This window comes from Pan troglodytes, chromosome 2 (assembly GCF_028858775.2).
Source record: "Pan troglodytes isolate AG18354 chromosome 2, NHGRI_mPanTro3-v2.0_pri, whole genome shotgun sequence".
In the NCBI taxonomy this organism is placed as follows: Eukaryota; Metazoa; Chordata; class Mammalia; order Primates; family Hominidae; genus Pan; species Pan troglodytes.
Genome location: NC_086015.1, coordinates 183,878,271 through 183,898,824, shown reverse-complemented (window position 1 = coordinate 183,898,824; position 20,554 = coordinate 183,878,271). Strand labels below are relative to the sequence as shown.

Genomic DNA, 20,554 nt, shown 5'->3' with positions numbered 1-20,554 from the left:
ATTCCTGAAAGGAAGATATCTTGTTACTATCTCAAATTTTCATCCTATTGCACAAACCAACTACCCAATCCAGCGTTTGCATTTGGATACATTTAATGAATACAAATATGAATCACTGATACTTTCTTAACATCTTTTGGTTATTTATTCACCATGTTAGATGTGCTAGTGATGTGAAAAGTTTGGAACTGCTAAAATATTTTATAAGCTGGAGGAGGTTTTTTTTTTATCAGTTTATTTTAAGTCAACAGATTCGGGGGCAAGGGTGGAGGTATTAATCTGTTCCTACACTGCTATAAAGAACTACCTGAGGCTGGGTAATTTATGAAGAAAAGAGGTTTAATTGACTTATAGTTCCATAGGCTATACAGGAAGCATGGCTGGGAGGCCTCAGGAAACTTATAATCATGGTGGAAGGGGAAGAGGAAGGAAGTACATGTTCACATGGTGACAGAAGAGAGAGAGAGAAAGGAGGAAAGTACTACACACTTTTAAACAATCAGGTCTCGTGAGAACTCACTCACTATCATGAGAACAGTGAGGGGGAAGTCCACCCCCATGATTCAATCACCTCCCATCAGGCCCCATGTTCAATGCATGAGGATTACAATTCAAGATGAGATTTGGGTGGGGACACAGAGTCAAACCATACTAGCGGGCTAAAGATTTCACTATATGAGGTATTCTGTACAGTTTAGCTAATGGAAAATGTTTACCAAATTATCACCTCTATTGCTAAGAGTTTGTGGTAGTTGATCTAACTATACTTTGGAAAATATAAGGAGACCCTGTAAGAGAATGAAGGTTGAGAGCGTGAAGCATAGGATCAAAATAAAGTAATAGCAATGTTCATGCCGATGTTGAAAATGACAAAGGCGGCTAATGTGCAGAATGTAGAAGATTCAGCAGTATGGCTGATTTCTGCCTGATTTGCCGTTCATGGGAGAAATTTTATTCATGAAACATTTATTGAGTACCTATGCAGGACAAGGCACTAAACATGATAAATCAAATGATACATAGACCCCAACTTGGAGCTCAGTATTGTAGGAAGCTGGGGGTACAGCTTGGACTACCTCAGATTTTTATTCTCTCCTACCCTCACTCTTCTAGCATATATTCATATCTATTAAGATCAGGGGTTAAAAAATCATGTAAAACTTTATTTATATTTAGCATGAACCAGTTAGATACACATAGATTTAGTTTCCTTAATGACAAAGAATAGTGATGATGAACCACTATGGGATAAAATAATTAAGTGCGTTACTTATCTTTGATAACTTTGAAATTCAGAGCTAGGTGTGGGGGAGAAGGTGTTTTCCTTCTTAATTCATTTATTCTGCCACTCATTTCTTCTTTTCTTTACCCCTGTCTACCTGCTAGAATCACAGTGAGAATTATTTCAATTTCTAAAAGGCACTTCTGTGGGAGAGAAAAAGTAGTTACAGTGGAAATAAATGTTGGAACAGGCAGAGTGCCCTCTCTGAAGGACACTGAAGTAGCTAATAGTTCCCCTAAGAGATTACCAGTGGAGTGGTCCTACATGAAAGAAAGGTGGCATGAAAGATCATTACTTCAGTTATTATTAATGGATTGCTATTCCCACAAAGATCATCTGGGGAATGGTTCTGATTGGTTGGCTGGTACCATCAAAGGTGGTTTGTTTAGCTGTGTGACTAATGCCACTGTTTTCAAGGTCTGTTCATGGTACTTCAATTAGACGGAGGCTGTGGTAGTTAGAGAAGGCTTCTTGAACTCTGCTGAGTTTCAGGAAAGGAAAACTTTTCCATTAACTGTGAAGTTAAAAGAAAAATCCTATAATGTATTTCTTAACCAGATTAGAAACCAGAACCCTGGTAGGCTTTTGTTTAGCTATTTTGCTGAGAGTGTTCTGCTAAGGCCATGCAAAGAATGAATAATTCACATTGAAAACCTTAGCATTTTGCTTAAAAGCCTTATTTTCATTTTTGGAAAATGTGACAGCAAGAATTAGTACCGGCACTTCTGTTTCAATAATGGTGGTGATGTTTAAATGACAACAAATACATAATTGGACTTACACGCACATTTATGGACACAAAAATGTCATTACCTATTTTGGTGGAACATTTTACACTTACTCTACACACAAGAAAAATCAGCTTAAGTTGTTTTTATCTATAAGCAATGAATCAATGTGAGAAACCCTTGTGGCATTCATACTTTGAGAAAAATATACATTTTTTTCATTCCCTGATTTTGAAAGGATGAGATTATTTATTTTAAATAAGACCCTTAATGAGCCCTCCTAAAATAAATGGTAACCCATTTTCATAACATTCCCAAAGGTCTTTTGAAGATCAATATTTAGACTCCTCCCTAAATTAGAGGATAGAGACAAACTCTTGCATAATAATTCTTTGCTCAGTTTGAGCTGAAATTGTCTGAATATTACAGGATATGAGATTTAATATTTTATGATGAGAACAGGGAAAAGGAATTAGGAAACTTAATGTTGTAGGAAAAATGGGGGCACCCTCTGATGCTATCTTGGATACTAACTCTTTTACCCATGGAAAGCACAGGACAGATAAAAATAATATAAAACAATGAAGTGAAAAGAACTACTCTTCTCTCAACTACTGCATAGATTTCCATTTTTAAAGTAAGAATAAATTTAGATATAATAAGAAATATGGTTATGGGCTCAAAGACTTGCTATGAAATTCTGGTTTACTCAACTCTAATGATAGGACTGAGTCTTTCCATGCCACCTCTGACTTTCTGAGATGGATAAGAATTACAAATACTCCTATCACTTTTGATCTGCCAGTCTCCTGGTATTATTGTGTATATTCTATTTGCTAACTTGAATTAAGTTTCTTTTAAAAATATGGTGACTTAAAAGGATGTTTTCCCAGATGTTGGATAAAGATCATAGATATTGCTAACCGTAGAGGTTATACATGCATGATATTTCAGAGTGGCCATTAAACATTGCTGTTTCTCCTAGAGACAATTTTTGTTCATCTATTAGTTGGGACATATGATTAAACTCTGTAAGTTAAATATATAAAACAACTAGCAATAGAAATGTTAAGGTGAACTATCCTGTCTTTAGGGTCTGCATAGAATGAATCCGTTTTTTTCCCTCTTGCAGTGGCTCAGTAAGAATGTGGTGGCTGCTGCCATTTGTTACACATATTTCACTATTTCTTTTTCAGCCTCAGGTTATTCTCCATTCTCATTTTTTGACCAGGTTGCTCAATAACTCACAAGCCCTCAGTGGTTCCCACAACTCACATTTCTCCAAAAGCTGGTTCAGTACAATTTGTGATAATCTTGGGTTTTGACCATGAATGCGAGCTGTTTCAAGTGCAGTCTACAGTAGACCACTGGCATTTTTTGTCTCTGATATTTTGGCTTGCTACTCCTCTCCAAGTGTACCCCTATTTGGTCATTTAGTGCCCGCCTGCACTAAATATATGTCTTTTTTTAAAAATCAAATCTAACCACAAGAAAGAAAATGTTAAACTCACACTATTGTCTAAATCAAGTATATTGTTTTAAGGGTTGTATCTCTCAGCCACATCTACATATACTAGCTGACATAAGTTTTAGATAAAATTATTCTTTTGGGTAGAATTTTAGGTCTCAAAAAGCATAGTGGAAAAGTTTCTCGGGTGAGGGGATGAAGGTGCAATGAGTCAAGGGGTCTTGTCTAGCATCTTGGAAAATACTCTCAGTCTCTTACTTTGCTTACTTATGAGATTAGTTCTGGTGAAGCCTAACTCCCCTTCTCCAAACCATCTCTCTCTCTCCACCTTTATAGTGAAGATCAGGGAAACCTCCACTAAGAAGCTTTTCTTGATTAGTCTCACTATGCTTGAGCCAGCCTGTTTAAATTCTGGCCCACTGTTATCAGGCTGTTGAAGACCTCCGAGGGCCTGGGCACTCACACTTTTACAGGCCCTATCCCACATCGTATCACATCAAAATGCACCAATATTCCATATTAATTATATATAGATTTTTTACTGTAAAAATAATTTGAAAGGATTTTAATCCTTTTATATCCAAAATTATTTGGTTATGTGTAACTTATTTTAAGATTGATTATAATTTCTTGGTAATTATTGTGCATCCTCAGAAATTTTTCTGATGTGAAAATACACCTTACATTTTTAAATGTAATTAATTTTTACGAATATTAAATTTCATAGGTAATGAGACATGAATGGAGCACTTTATGGAAATTTAATTAAATACATTCATTTTAAAAGTTTTTTTTCTATTTTGTATTAATTTTTTTTCAGATCTCAAACATAAATTCATGGAAAAATGTAAATTCATGGAAAGCTCGTAGACATGTATTTTAGTGACTTCTATGTATCAGGCATTGTTCCGGCTGCTAGAATTAGAGTTGAAAAGACAAAGTGCCTGCCTTCAAAGAGTGCAAGACATGAGGATATTTGAGTAAATAATACCAAAGCAGTGTGATAAGTGTGCTAATAAAAATAGAATTAGGAGCACACAGGTGTCTGTGACCAACGAAGTCCTCAGAAGAGATGACTTTTGAACACAGAGATGACTGACTTCAGTCACTGCTAGATTGAAGAGTCTTTAGATCATGATATTTCAAGGAGGATTGTCTCATGGATTATTTTCACATTCTATTTCTTAACTAACACAATTTTGGGTTCTTGAGTTCTTACTACAGAAATCTGAAACATTTACCACAATGAGTGGTAAATGGCCCATTAGGCCACCCTTTGTTTTCAGGTGCCTCCCCTTCCATTATGGTGATAGAATATGAACAGCAGAATGATTCAGTTGCATGAGATCTTCACAGAGAGCCTTCGAGGTCAGAGTTATCATAATCCCGTTTTATAGGGGAGGAAATAAAAACTAAAAGATGGTAAGTCGTTTGTCTAAAATTAGGCAATTAGTCAAATGGCAGAGCTGGGATTCAGTTGCCCATCTGTTTGGCTTCACAGGCTGTAAACCTCAGCACTCTATAGATTAGGACACTGAATAACACTTCCCAAAATGCATTTCTGTGGCTCTAGGTAACTGTATGTGTTCATTTTCTCATTAATTTTCTTTTCTGATGATGAAGTATAAAAGGAGGGGGAAAGAACCCAACCTGCTCTATGCCCAGGAAAAGGTAAAAACTTATATCAGGAAAAGATAACTCAGAAAAGGAAAAATATTGAGCATAAAATCATCTCCCCTATACTTCCAGCCTTTCCCTTAGCTTCTTTCATAAGGTGATAAGCATTTCCATCCCCACTTCACATTTTTGCCTACCTTAGCAAAAAATATTTTGCTTGATCCATAATTTTTGATAAGGGAAGATTCATCAGAATAAAAAGAACTATAATATTTAATATACTTGAATGAATTTTAGGATGGTAGTTAAACAGAACAATAGAAGTATTCATATTATAGTAACCATTTCTAATGATCTAATTCTAAGATTTTGTTAGAAGTTGATAGTAGAACTCACACAAACATTGAGTGAAAGGTACTAATAGCAAAAGTTCCTCAGAGCCATGAAGATTGGTCTTTGCTGTAAGTTAGGATAATATTCTGTTAGAAGAATTCTGACTTTAGTATTGTGTAAGCTGTTTTCTTAATACATATCTACCCTCTGCCTAGGTGATATTCACGAAATAAGGCATCGATAATGCATTTAGTAACACTGAGCTGAATCATGCAAAACATAATTTGTGTGCAGTTTCAGGGAGCATAAAATAAAAGTTGTTTTAAATATCATAAAAAGCAACCATAAAAATAAAGCATTCTAATCAGAGGGAAGAAATTCAAAAGCTCGCGTCAAAAAGGAAAACAATTTACTTGTGTCGGTACCCTTAATAAGTGCCCCAAAGCATTCCAGTGCTGTTACATTCTCTAATGATATTACAGTATGTGGCACATCTCATCTAATCTGTTAGTAAAATCCTAAAGTCACTTATGTCAGTCTCTAATGCAAGCCAAATGAGTCTTTCCAGTAATAAGAAGCTTCGCAGAATTAGTTTTCGTTTTGCAGAAAATTGCCATTGGGGCTGGCACTTTTATCTAAAAATTTCACTCGTGCATAAGCAAAAAACTCATATATTATTTGGTTACATTCCATCAGTATGAGAAATAACATTGTGAGAATTCTATGCATGCTAATGATATATAGAAATCCACCTGCTTTCAGATAAAATGAGTTTAATTTTCTGTTGCCCACTGCCTGGTTGGCCTTTCATAAATTACTTATGCACAGCTATTATTAAAATAGAGGGAAAGCAAATTAGAAAGTCCTCCTATCTCTCCACTGGATTTAGCCAAGGCAGGGCTGTGACAGCTAGAGTCAGCGTTTTTGAAAAAATTCTGCTCTCTTGAAAAATTTTGCATCTCTATACAATTCTATACCACTGTTGTAAACGTTCTGACCTGCCTTCTTACCAAATTAACCTAAATCCTTTCTATTTTTCAACATTAATGGAATCCTCTAGAGTCCTGCTGATATATATTAAAATATATTTATTGGTTAATTTGAATTCCAGCATTTTGTACCTCATTTCCAGCACTCCTGTTATATCTGAACAGCCTTGAGCTTTAGCATTTAAAACTTATAAATTAAGATACATACAGTACATCTTACAATTATCAGATCAAAACAACTTAACTTTTATTGGAGTATAGAATGGCAAATTTAACTTTCTGATAAAATAGAAAATGAACATTGTCTGCATGAAAGAGTTAATTGGATTTCAAAGGGTGTTTTCTAGCTGATGGTGAGGAGAGTCTTTATTGGTCAATGAATACTTGATCTCTTGGTTTAACCACAGGTGAAAAGTTTTTATTTCCAGAGGATTTTGGAAATCACTTAAGATTCTCAATTAAGTGGAATTCCCAATCACTTAAAATTAATTCCTGTTAATTATTTCACTTTGTTCAGCTATGATCAAAAGTTTCTTAGGATGTATCAGGTGACTGTGTCTTCAAAGGCTGAATAAATATTATTGAGGAAGCTCTACACTTTCAGTGCCATGGTGTTAAAAAAGCCATCAAAATACTATGTTGAAAATAAATCCTAATTGTAGTTCTGACTGAAAAAGATAAGGACAGCTTCCAAAGCATTTCATAAAATTTCAGTATAAAGAGGTCACTTTTTAAGACAATTGCATCCTGTGCCAGGGAGGATACCTACAGTACTCAAAGAGCATTTTAAACTAATTCCAAAAAATAAACTAAGCTCATTTTCTGTTAAGGTTCTTCTTCATAGTGTTCTGATATAAGCTTTGTCCATAACTAAATGGAGTTTTAAAAAGAGCATCTTGATAGTATAAGTTATTGATATGAATAAAAAAATTACAAATGAGTATTTGTGGTGTATGTGTGGAGTAAGAGTGGACGGGTCTTGGGAAAGCACAGTGGGATGGGGAAGGGAGATACATACCTCTTTTTCTCATCTCTGCTCTGAATCCAAACTAGCAATTTCCCTTCATTTTTGGGGAGAAATCTTTCAAACAAAGGTAACAAATGTGCTTAAAGTGTTTTAAAACTGACACTCAAAAATAATATCAAGCAAATAAAACCTAGCAACACAACTCAAAAGGCACATAAATGATTCTGAAAATGATGCTTCTATAAGATAGAGTAAAATATCATTTTCAGATCTATCCATAGCAATTTTCAAATAGTGTCATCTCTCCTTCTGGTAAAGTTTAATGACAAAATGTTTATTCCTTAACAACACCGAATGAAAAATACTATTTATGTGTCTAGCATTATAAATTCTAAAATTTTCAGTGTGTAATTATATAGTCTTAGGATGCTTTTAAATCTCTTCTGAAATTTGCAAGTTGAAATTCACCAGCAATTGAGCTTTGTCAAATGTCCCCAAAAGACAGACTACAGAGTTTGAGATCAGTCAGCTATTTGGACCATGATATGTTAATCCTCTGTTTATAAGATACTTAACTAACTGAAACTTCCTAGATGTCTTGTTTTGACTTTGGCAATGGTGATTTGAGCCATTAAGAAATCCCACAGAAGACAAATAATCAAAGTGTCATTATTCCTCAGAAGTCTGCATATAGTCTAGCTCTTGCATGAAGAGTGAGACACCAATTCCTTGAGATAATTAAAGTATTAATGTGATTAACATTGTGTAGTCACAACTTCCTATAAGTTCTAAGCGTTCTGGAATAGGAAGAAACAAATCTAAACTAAAACTAGAAAATAAATCAAATTATCAGGATACTTCAGACAAAATAAAGTTTTGCAAATAAATTAATTGCATGCTATTCCTCAAAAACTTTAGTTTGATTTTTTTTTCTTCCAGATGGTTTACTTTTTTTTTTTTTTTTTTAATGGAGTCTTGCTCTGTCGCTCAGGCTGGAGTGCAATGGCGCCATCTCAGCTCACTGCAACCTCTGCCTCCTGGGTTCAAGCCATTCTCCTGCCTCAGCCTTCCGAGTAGCTGGGACTACAGGCGCCCACCACCACGCCCGGCTGATTTTTTGTATTTTTAGTAGAGATGGGGTTTCACCATATTAGCCAGAATTGTCTCGATCTCCTGACCTCGTGATCTGCCCACCTCAGCCTCCCAAAGTGGTGGGATTATAGGCGTGAGCCACTGCTCCTGGCCTCAGACAGTTTACTTTTAATTAATTCCTCGTTTAATTGATCAGTTGTGTCTTTGTGAATTGCCTCAGAGGCAGCATGCATATAATTGTAGAAAGTTATAAACTCTTGAATCTAACAGACCTAGATTTGAAATTTGGCAATGGCATTACCTAGCTACTCTATGTTGGCTAGATATGTAACTTCACTTGAGCATCAATTTATTCATTTAGAAAGATGAGATGACAATACTTTACTCATAGTTTGTTGGGAAGATTGAGTAAAACATGGATAAAAATAATTGACTTATTAATATATAGGTACTCAATAAACATTAGGTGCACTTAATCAACTGAAGGTATGTAAGACTACTTTTTTGTGTGTGCTTCAGATCTTACATATTTTTTGTAAAATTATTGCTATGATTTCCACATGTAACTGTTTAGTCAACTAGAGGTATGTAAAACCATTTTTTGTTGTTGTACTTTAGATCTTATGTGTTTTTTAGTATATTGGTATGATCTCCATACATAATTCTTCAATACGTACATCCATGAGTAATGTAGAGATGGGCTTGTTTCTCAAAAGAGAACTGGGACTTTGAACATATGACACATTTTAATACCTTCTAAACAAAAAAATTATTGATATTTTCATTGTAGAATATTTAAGAAATATAGAACAATATATATTAAAAATTTAAAATTTTTCTTTTCTTATTTCAAAGGCATTTAAATGTGCTGTTTTCTCAGCTTTTTTTTCTACTCAGATATTCAAAGTTGATGTCATATTGTATTTTCTAAGATTTGATATATATTTCACTATAATAGTGCTTTACCATGACTTAACTATTTTAAAATACTATTTATATTTTGTTGTATTTAAATTATTATACTGCTATTTTATATAATATTTTTATTATCAAAGCATAATTTTTAATGGCTGCAAAATAGCCAATTGAGTGACCTTAAACAGTAATTTATCAAACCATTTATTATTTTTAGATGCTTAGGTTGTTTTTAATTTAAGGCTACTATATAGATTAATTAATGAAAGTTTTTATCTGTATTTCTTGTTATCTTCTTAGATTAGATAGTGGTCAACAAATACAAACATTTTTAAAGGTATTTATGATACAATGACAAACTCTAGAAGAGTTGTAGCACTGTATACTCTCACAAGCAAACTGTGAGAATATTCTTCTCAAATCCTTCTTTTGTAAGTTGATCACATTATTTCTCGAAACTTTTGTAAATTTAATAATTGAACATTTTAATTTCTACCAAAAGTGCATGAGTGCCAGTTTCATGTAAGCCTCATTAGCACTGAACACTATAAATGAAACAAGCTATTTCATTTGTTTTGACTAAATTTGTTTAAAAAGTGAAAGATATATTTGTTTTTACTAGGACTTTTTTATTGCTAGTGAGTTTGGACTTTTTTCTTCTACATTCATTGGAATTAAAATGTCTTTTTTGGTAAATCATCTTATCCTTTTTTCCTTTATCTATTGGTGTGTTTATCTTTTTGTTATTGGTTTATGAGGACTATTTACACATTAAAATACAAACTCTTTATTATTTTACACTTATTGTTGGCCTTTTGATATTATGATGTTTTAAACTTTTGGCATTTTTGTCTTTTTATTTTATTTATTTTTTAATGAATGAAGTTTTATTGGAACAAAGTCATACTTGCTTATTTACTTATTATCTATGGTTGCTTTTAAATAACAAGGGCAGAGCTGAATAGTCACAACAGAGAGTATATGGCCTGCAAAGCCTGACATATTTATTATCTGGTCCTTTATAGAAAAGTTTGCTCACTTTGGACTATGCCATTACTCAACAATTATGGTGTGATTGGCCTGACTTCTGTCCTCCTGCATCAGCACACACCCACTCAGAAAATTTTTATGTTTTTATAGTGAAAACAGGTCCTTTTTTATTTTTAATGTTATAAATTTTAGCGCTTTTATAAATGTCACCTCCAAATATTTCACTCCTAGAGAGCAGAAAATTATTGCTTAAAATTAATTCTGGCCAGGTGCAGTGGCTCACGCCTTTAATCCCAGCACTTTGGGAGGCTGAGGTGGGCGAATCATGAGGTCTAGAGATCAAGACCATCCTGGTTAACATGGTGAAACCCCATCTCTACTAAAAATACAAAAAATTAGCTGGGTATGGTGGCGTGTGCCTGTAGTCCCAGCTACTTGGGAGGCTGAGGCAGGGGAATCGCTTGAACCCAGGAGGCAGAGATTGCAGTGAGCCAAGAGCTGAGATCGTGCCACTGCACTCCAGCATGGCGACAGAGTGAGACTCCGTCAAAAAAAAAAAATTAATTCTAAATTTTATAGTTTCAATGTTTACATTTACACAAACCATTTGAAATTTATTTTTGAATTTAGGAAGAGGTAGGCTGTTAGTTTTATTTTTACATGTACATAGTTGGGCACTTTTTCCAACCCCTTGTATTAGATGTCTCATTGATTTATGATGCTTTCCGACTTAGATTTTGACAATTTTGATTTATTTTTCTGTAGGTATTATCCCCCTAATATCGTGCTCTTTTATATAATACAAATCTCAGTTATTTTATTAGTATTTTGGTAATAATAATAGTGAATAATAAACATGATGATGACAAGTATTTCATTCAAGTCAATGACTCATTTGCTAGGTAATCTTAGGTACATTATTCAGTTTGGGGTAAGTAAAACGGAAAGAATCTGTGAGATGGGGAGAATATTGTCTAGTGAACATTATCGTTGAATTCTCAATAGTGGTTCCACCTTAACTCTTTAGTGGCAGATTATGATAGTCTTATCACACTTAACAGAAGTTGGTTTAGATAAGGTCCTGTCTAAACCAATTTAGGCCAATAAAACTTGAGAAGAGTCTTGCTTAGGCCCCCTGGGAAAGAAGCTTCCTGTGTCTAATAAGGTTGGCAGGAGTAGTATTTCTCTGTCTTTCTCTCTCTCTGACACACACATGCACACACACACACACACTGTCCTCAAACATGAACAAGGAATTCTGTTGCCCTGGCTACTGTTGGCAACCATCTTGAGATAATGAGGCAAGTCAGCCCGGGGACCAAAGTCCAAAGCTGACTCAAAGAGAAGAGAGAAGCTAAGAAAATAACATGAAGTGGCGCCTAGTACTCTGATATCCATTGTCTGAAGCCCAAATTACCTCTGGCTGATTACTGTTACTTACAATTGAAAACATCATGACTGATACATATTAAGTCTTCCAAGTCTAGTGTGGTAAACAAATAAAAGCATGATTCTAGAGTGCTATAGACCATCACCAGGAACATGGCAATTGTTATCAGTAAGATTTCTTTAGGTACAAAACTGTCGCTGCCATTATGCATGAGTTAGTTGATCTCACATCTCAGTTAGTCAAAAGTGTTTGAGCATGCAGCTTCAATACATTTATTTATTAGAAGCATTACTCTACAAATATATACATATAAAATATAGTATATAATATATGTAATGTACATTAAATATGTTATAAAGTTCACAAAATTACAAAGGAAATAAAGGATAAAAATGAAGTGATTATTTAAAAAATAATTTTGTTTTGTTTATTTACTTGTTACAGAAAACTCCTTTCCCCCCACTAACATCATCATTATCATCATTAAATTTATTTATTTAAAAAAATGTCTGCTGGGTAATACCCAATGCCAAATATTTATCATCTCAGTAAAAGTCAACAAATTTAGAACAGTTGTTTAAAAAAAAAAGCCACAACTCATCTTTAAGCTCAAATACTTTTCTAAGTACTTTTTGGAAAGACTACTAGCAAGCATCTGTAATATACTAGGATTTTTTTTTTTTTTTTTTGAGATGGAGTCTTGTTCTGTTGCCCAGGCTGGAGTGCAATGGCGCAATCTTGGCTCACTGCAGCCTCCGCCTCCCCATATACCAGGATTTTTATGGTCACCTCCAATCTAACTCTAGATATTGCAAAGATTCTGTTCTTTAAAGTAATATGTGTATGCACATTTATCCACAGACATAGACTGCAATAGACCACAATATGCTAAAAGCTTGTAGATATATTAGAGCTTTCCTGTCAACCCTCTGCCTTGCTAAAATCATACACATGCTTCAGGCAAACTGATAAATGTTTTATGAAAGGCTGAACAATTTTGGATGCCAATGTCAACTATTTATTAAATATTAATATAATTTATTTTATTTCTAAGACAAAAATAAAAATAAATTCATAATTTTGTTCTCACCTGTCAATGAATTGTCTTATGCCCTCTTGGCTTGTGAGCACCCACATTGGAATCCATTAATTAGATATAAATTGTGAATTGCCACAAAAAAATTAACAAAGCCTATATACAAATCTACTTTTTAAATTTTTTTGCCATCATGAGATAATATGTCAAAACAGTTGAAAAATAAATTCTAAGCAATAAACTATTCCAGTTGATAAACTGTTATGAATACAGTGGGTCTCGTTATCTCAGCCACAGTATTGATTACAAACCTTGCAATAATAGTCACAAGCATGAAACAAGAATAGTCGGTGCTAGCATGGAAATTGAGGAAAAGCAATGTTAAACCAATGATCACTTCTGCTAGTTAGGAGATAGAAGTAGAAATTTATCACAGTGTAACAAAACCACATACAGTATTATCTTAAATAGTTGCCACATCAGCAGAGAGCCAATAATATTTATTTGCAGAGTTCAGCTGGTTTGAAAATTAAGGTAAAAATACAGTTAAATCTGGGTACTTTGAATTCTTGGCAAGTGGGTTATATTTTTAAAGGTAAACTTGCTTCCTAAGGACTAAGCTCTTGACAACCCTTTAATAAGTATTTCAATAATTCTCACTGAAAAATTTTCCGGTATGAATGTCAATCTTTTGTTTACGAACAACGCAGACATTTTCAAGAGTCTTCAGTAGGTAATTATAAAGGGCTTCTCTGAGATATATAAGACCATTTACCATATCCTTAAATGCCTCTACATACCTGCCTTTTTTGAGTTCTTGCTTTATTTTTTGTGGTATTTCTCTGTTTTCTTTTTCTTCTACATTGTCATTTCTTATTAAAATACCAAAGTCCGTTTGTAGGAAATATCCTTCTACAACCCTTCTCTCCTTTCCTAATCTGCTGCTTCTAATCATTTCTGACCTTGGAACAAATTAGAAATGTCCATTAGGAAGTAGATGGGTTTTGATTACTGATATAAAGTCTCTCCTAGGAGAAAAGTGTGTAAATTTTACTGTCTGGATATTATAATATACATTTCAACTACTTAACTTTTCTTTTTGGCTTTGAGATTGGTGAGGAGGCTAGAGACCCAAGCTTCAGAATGGGCAAACTGTTATTCAGGCATGCAGTGCTTCCAGCTCTTACTTTTGACTTCTTGTCAGTGGATCCCTTCAAACCTGTCATGCCTATGTTGATTGTGAAGTCTTAACTCATGCAGGATAATTATAACATATTTCCTGTCTTCCAAGTTTCTCAATTTTTTTTCTTAGAATATGGGATTTTGAAAAACATGAAAACATCCTAAGAAATACCAGGAAGGAGTCCCACAGTGAAGCACAAATGGTACGTTATCAAATTTTTACAATTCCTTCAGTCTAAAACCAAATTTACAGAATACTGATTGACTAAGAATTATTTCTGTTTTACTTCCAGAAACTCAAGATGACTGCCTAAAATAAGGTAAGAGGTAAATGAATGAAATAGTAAATAAATAAAATCACATGTATTTATTGTTTGTACCAAAGTAACTTTCAAATTACTTGAATATTTACTAAAATTAGAGTTGACAGTGTTCACTCGATATTTAAAGCATCTTTTACAATAGATTCGTTTTCTTTTCTTTTTTGCAATTTAGAAATTACTAAGACTTTTTCTTTGGGTAGTTACAGAAATGTATTGATCTTACAGAATGAAGTCCAATACCACTACTACTTTTTGTCTACTTAGTATTTCAGAATTTCCAGAGCATTTTCTCCATAACTTATTTAATTCTCAGAACAATGCCAAGAGGCAAATGGGGGAAGTTATAACTATTTTACAGGTAAGAAAACTGAGCCACCTTAAGACTGGTTAAGAGACTGACCAGGTCACATAGATGGCTTATGATTGGCAGGACTGGGTGGGAATGCAAAATCTAGCCCAGGGCTTTTTGCCCTTCAGCATGCTGCCTTGGGATACAGTTCATAGAACTCCTGATATGAAAATGGATGCTTAATAAAAAAACTATTGATTACTTGACTGATTGATAAAGGAGCAAATCTTCATGTATTAAGTAAGAAGAGATTGCAAAGGGTCTCACAATAGGCCTCGGGAGGACCTGGCTTGCACCTGTGTATTTTCATCCTCAGCCACTTTTAGGTCCCGTTTCTACTGTCCATGAAATGGGCCCAGGAATGGTCCTTTTTGGCAGTGGCAGTAGCAGTCACAGCTGTATGTAAATAAACTCTTCATTTAACTAAGATTGAGGAGGGACTATAAAAAGAGTGGCAAAGGGAATCATCTTCCTACTGAATAAGCTGAAAAAATATTCAAGATTCAGGGCAGGCCTTTGGCTCCCTATCCATGTGGAAAAAGAACACTGGAATAGACAAGGAATTCTACCTTGCCACTTTGGATTTCGGGAGATGCCATTACAATGATATATCACATATCAGTACATATGACATTTAAAAATAACAAGTCCCTTGTCCCCAGAAGTGAATCCCCTTTTTTATTTAGCATGGAATATATTGTCGAAACTTAGTAAAGGGCATGCTACAATGTTAAGAACTCTGTAATTAATGTTGGCCAGGATTTGAATATAAATCCTTTACTTTTCAGGGTCTAATTAAAGTCAGACTTTATTGTGAGTGGAATAAGACATTTTCCTCACCAACCACATATTAATGGTTTCATGTGTAAGGGTTTTATGGTAAAAGTTTAAAATATATTTGAAATAATGTGTTTCCCTTTGAAGTCAGGAAGAGTGAAAAGTTATCTTGTCTTAACATAAAAGGAAATCACGTTTGATATAAATGGTCTTATTAGGGCAAATATTATTTTATTGCTTCACAATTCTGAGTAGCTCTAAAATACACTGCAAGATTGTAAATATAATTATAGACACTATGTAAAGACAACTGCTATAGTCTAAATTATTAATTCACTTAGATCACAGTTTTAGCTGTTAAATACAATGCTTTGGGGAATGATGTTAATATCTGCAGATAGCTTAACAGCAAAACTGTTGATGTGAGATAATTGTGTACTTGAGTGCTTAATTTCAGGTTTTACTTGAACTGTGAAAGGTAGTTTAATATATATCACAGAAAATAAGCTATAATAAAATTAGCTGTTGATGTTTACTCTGTACTCTAGAAAGAAAATACTGTTCATTTTCAGTCAATTATTTCTTCCAGAATTATAAATTATATGTTAATAGAATTAATACTTTAAATGCCTATAACATCTTTCACCCTAATAATTGAAGTGCTTTCACATCTAATACTTCATTGTCTCTTAACATCACTACATGTGCTCATCAATGCTATATGCAGAAACTTGAAAAAAAATTTAAACAGAATAAAAGTGTATGTGCTCTATTATATTTCAAACCTACAAATAAATGCTCATTGAAAATGGCATTATAAAGCTAAACTGAAAAGAAAAATGCATAATGCCTGAAATCTATAAACTGCAAAAATTTTAAAAAAGCTAAACTCCAAAACTACTGTTTCATAAAAGAATAATCTTCAAATTTCATGAAGAGGAAAACATTAGTTAGATTATTTAAAATCCAACTAGTATTGAATAAAATCATCAGGCATAAATAAAACAGCCAAAAATGCTTTAAAATGAGCTTTCAATTTTTGTGTAAAATAAAAGTGTGTTTTCATGCTCATACAAGCTTATAATCTTCTTCTGCCCCACTTCTTCCCTGATCTTAGGAAGAAAGGATCAAGTTCTTTTGCTTTTTTTCTCTGTTTTGTCCAAATAGAAATCATAGATCTTAGGAGAAAGGGGGCAAGGAAGTAAATCAAAGGACAAAGCTGAAGACCAAGTGGACTGAAAAGAAGATGGAATACATTTTCCCAAACACTGGTGTTCTCTGGAGTTGGCTTATCAACATCTTGTGTAATAGTCGTATAATTGTCCCTCATTTCTATCTCCTCCTAAAACTAGAGAAATGGCCTATTAATTTTAGAAGGTGTATAATTATCACAAAGCCCTCAGATGAAGGTCCAGGACACAGAATGGAATATATGAGCACACAGAAATGTATACCTTTAGATTGAACTTGGATGATTTACCTTTTGACTGTCACCACCAGCAGATCCTGAAATTGGATCTCTCGAAACTTATGGTTTTCTTTCAGCAGCATAGGAGTTAAGTTTTCTTCTAACTTGCCCTAGGTTCTCTCAGGAACTGGGAAAGCAGTTCTCCCAAATCCCAAGTAAGGTATTCAAGACAACATAAGGTAGAGCTAAATTCTTCCGTTGAAGAATTTAACATGACTCAAACCATAAGGAAATCTAAAGAAGGCTGCCAAACTATTTCACTGCTGCCCTCCCCCACCAAAAAAGAGATAAAAATGTTAGATTTACAAAGCAAACTACAGTGTATGGAATATATATATCTATATATAGAGATATATATATACACACACACAATTTTTTTAACCTACCACTTTGTCTTATTTGCATGAGCACAAATCGCTTTCAACTTAATGCCAGAGAAAAAGGCAACATTCCCTGTGATGACTTGCTGAAAAGCTCACTGTATTTGTTTGATAATGGATTTTAGTTCATTGTCATGTACTTCACTCTTCATCAGCAGGAGCACTTCAGGGTAAAGAAACAGGCTTTTACCACATTGGAACAAAAGCTATATAAGGAAAAAAAAAATCCTGAGCAGATGGAATATTATTTGCATTTGCACAAATAGTGCTTTTTAGCTCAATTCATATTACTCCATTGTGAGCTAAAGTAAGCCAGATGTGTGTACAGCATGCTGCAGACGCAGAATCGGCTTTTTGTTTGTCAGACTCAGAGGTCCCAACCTTATGATATCTTTGTACTTGTATATCCATTAGTTTTATTTCAGTTACTTATCAGAAGGGAAAAGAAAAAAATGGCACTATGCAGTTAAGAGGACCATTGCATGGAGGGCTAAATTAACTATTTTTTATTTTCATGAATGAGGATCAAATAGGTTTCAGATGTCTCAACATCTATCTGGAGATCTAGATGATGATATAAAATTAAAATGCAGAATGTAAGTGTAATAAAATTTGTTTCTCCGTGATTACATTAAATAATCTTTGACATATATATTTTTCTTAAGTATCCTCATGCAGAGTAGATCAACATACGATTTGACACAGAATAGAATTTTAGGTCTAAAGAAATCTTAGACATTAGTTTAACTTTCTCATTCTACAAATCAGGAAACTGAGGCTCAGGAACTAACGTGACTTGTGGAGGATGGTGTAGTCAAGAGTGGAGCCTGGTCTCCTGACGTTGAATCCAATCCTGGACCCATATATCGGTATTTTCTGTAATACTTTACTTGGGCTTGAAGATCAAACAGGTTTGATAATTCAGGCTTCAAAAAAATTTAACAAATTTTTCTCAGCCAGGAAATAATAAGCCACACAATCCAAATTTACTTTGCCTATACCTCCTTTTTCCACAATACATAAAAAAGGCCATTTGTTTTCTAGAATGTCCTTTTGAGGATAGCAGTGAATTACTATGCCTCCTACAATGAAAAGACAATGAACAAAAATTAAGGAAATCAAAGGAAAAAAAGAGAACATGGATGACTTCAAATTCTGGTGTACATAAAATAAGGGCACTCAGTTGAATTTCAAACAATGAGTGGTATTTTTAAAGATTGTTAGAAACTATTTTATTAACTAATGTTTATTTATTTATTTCATTTCTTTTCTTTTTTCTTTTCTTTTTTTTTTTTTTTTTGAGATGGAGTTTTGCTCTTGTTACCCAGGCTGGAATGCAATGGCACAATCTCGGCTCACCGCAACCTCTGCCTCCTGGGTTCAAGTGATTCTCCTGCCTCAGCCTCCTGAGTAGCTGGGTTTACAGGCGTGCGCCACCACGCCTGGCTAATTTTGTATTTTTAGTAGAGATGGGGTTTCTCCATGTTGGTCAGGCTGGTCTCAAACTCCCGACCTCAGGTGATCCACCCTCCTTGACCTCTCAAAGTGCTGGGATTACAAGCGTGAACCACTGCGCCCAGGCTTTTTTATTTCATTTCTTAAATAAGCCTCTGATTTATAGGTTATATAGTAGGGTTTGTATAAACCAGTGTGCTTATCCTCCATATTGATAGTGAAATAGGGGCTGTGTCTATGTGCTAATGGTGGAACGGTGGCTGTTCTCTACTTGTGCTAACCCAGGGACTAGTCATTTGTATTTGTGTTTGAGATGCCTCTTTCATTTGTCCATGCAATCATTCCATGATATGATCAAGCCTCTGCTAGAAATCAGGCAGTGCATTGGGCATTGAGAGACCAAAAAAAAAAAAAAAAGAAAACAAAAAAACCCAAACAAATAAAATGTAAACAAATAACAAACATATCAAAAACATAGTTATGATAAAATGCTATTACCATATATTCCACCTCGTATATTATCACAGCATACTTTACGATATCATAATATGCCTGAGTGCCTATAATAGGATGCTGTGGGAGCAGGAAGTATTACACAGACTAGGCAGTCAAGGAAAGGTTCCTGGAGAAAAATATATCCATGCTAAGGCCTGTAGGACAACCAGATGTCAGCTGTTGTTAGGCACAGAGGTAAGGGGAGAAAGAAAAAGCACTGTAGATGCGTTGTAGACATAGAAACTCCGCAAGAGGTGAGGGAGGACCTGGTATATTCTAGGGGTTCTGGTGCAAGAGTATCCATGTGTGAAAAGGAAGTAGAAGACATAAGGCTGAAGAAGTAAGCAGACCCCAGAAGGTGAGGCACTCATGAACTATGTTAAAGAGTTAACCACTAAACAGTGGAATGGGAAGCCTGTGAAGGTTTTGCTTTGTGAGATTTACACTTCAGGATGATAACCCTGCTTCCTACGTGAACCAAAGGGGCAGTGGCCAGGAAGGCTGAAAGCCTTTAGACAAATGCAGGAAAAAGGTGGTGGTGAACTGAGCTAGCATAACAGTGGTGGCAGTGAAAAGAAGCAGACAGATTCAAAGATTTTCAAGAAGGGAACATGGACAGTTCTTAGAGTTGGATGACTTGTGTGGCCCAAGAAAAGAGAAGACTCTAAATGATACATGTGGTTGGGTCATTGTAGGTTACTTAACTACTTAGTTCTCTTTTGTTCATGTTTTTCTCTAATCACTTGACAGCAAAGAAGGAAAAGTACCTTTAAATTTAGCAGTGCATTTAGTGTATTTTAATTTAGCAAGTGTGCATAATTTGCAAAAATAGAATAAAATAAAAGTAATCTCCCATTCCTGCATTCAGAGACAGGTACTTTTTAACTCTTTTAATATACAGTTATTTTTAACTGTCCAAATTCTTATTATCTGAATTCAGAAACTGATATGAGTTTGGATAGCATGAAATATTTGTATTTCCTTCCAATCTTTTAATGTAGACATTTCACGAAATTGGCTACAAGTCAAATGTGTGATTGTGCTCTGATTTTCTATTTGACATTATATTTATACATTTCCCTATGTCATAATATAATCTTTAAAAACATGATTGTACTGACTGGATAATCATCCCCTGTACTATAATTTGTAAACCATTTCCCGATTGAAGAACATTTAGGTTTTGTGGTTTTTTTGCTATAATAAATACTGTAGCAATGAACATGTTTTTATGCAGTATTAGCCTTTGTTTTCTTAGAATAAATTCCTATGAGAGGAATTGCTAAATCAAATTATTCACATCTGTAAGTCTCTTAAT

At 34.3% G+C, this 20,554-nt stretch overlaps 1 protein-coding gene across 3 annotated transcripts in view; it reads left to right on the top strand.

The window, feature by feature from the left end:
* CCDC39 (coiled-coil domain 39 molecular ruler complex subunit) overlaps positions 1–20,554 on the top strand; it is a 260,910-nt gene that overhangs the window by 144,598 nt on the left and 95,758 nt on the right. For all 3 annotated transcript variants that reach the window (XM_054682367.2, XM_003310126.6, XM_063806406.1), the window contains 2 exons: positions 14,120–14,192; positions 14,283–14,309. The gene's annotated coding sequence lies outside the window, so the exon portion shown is untranslated. The remainder of the gene's footprint in view (positions 1–14,119; positions 14,193–14,282; positions 14,310–20,554) is intronic.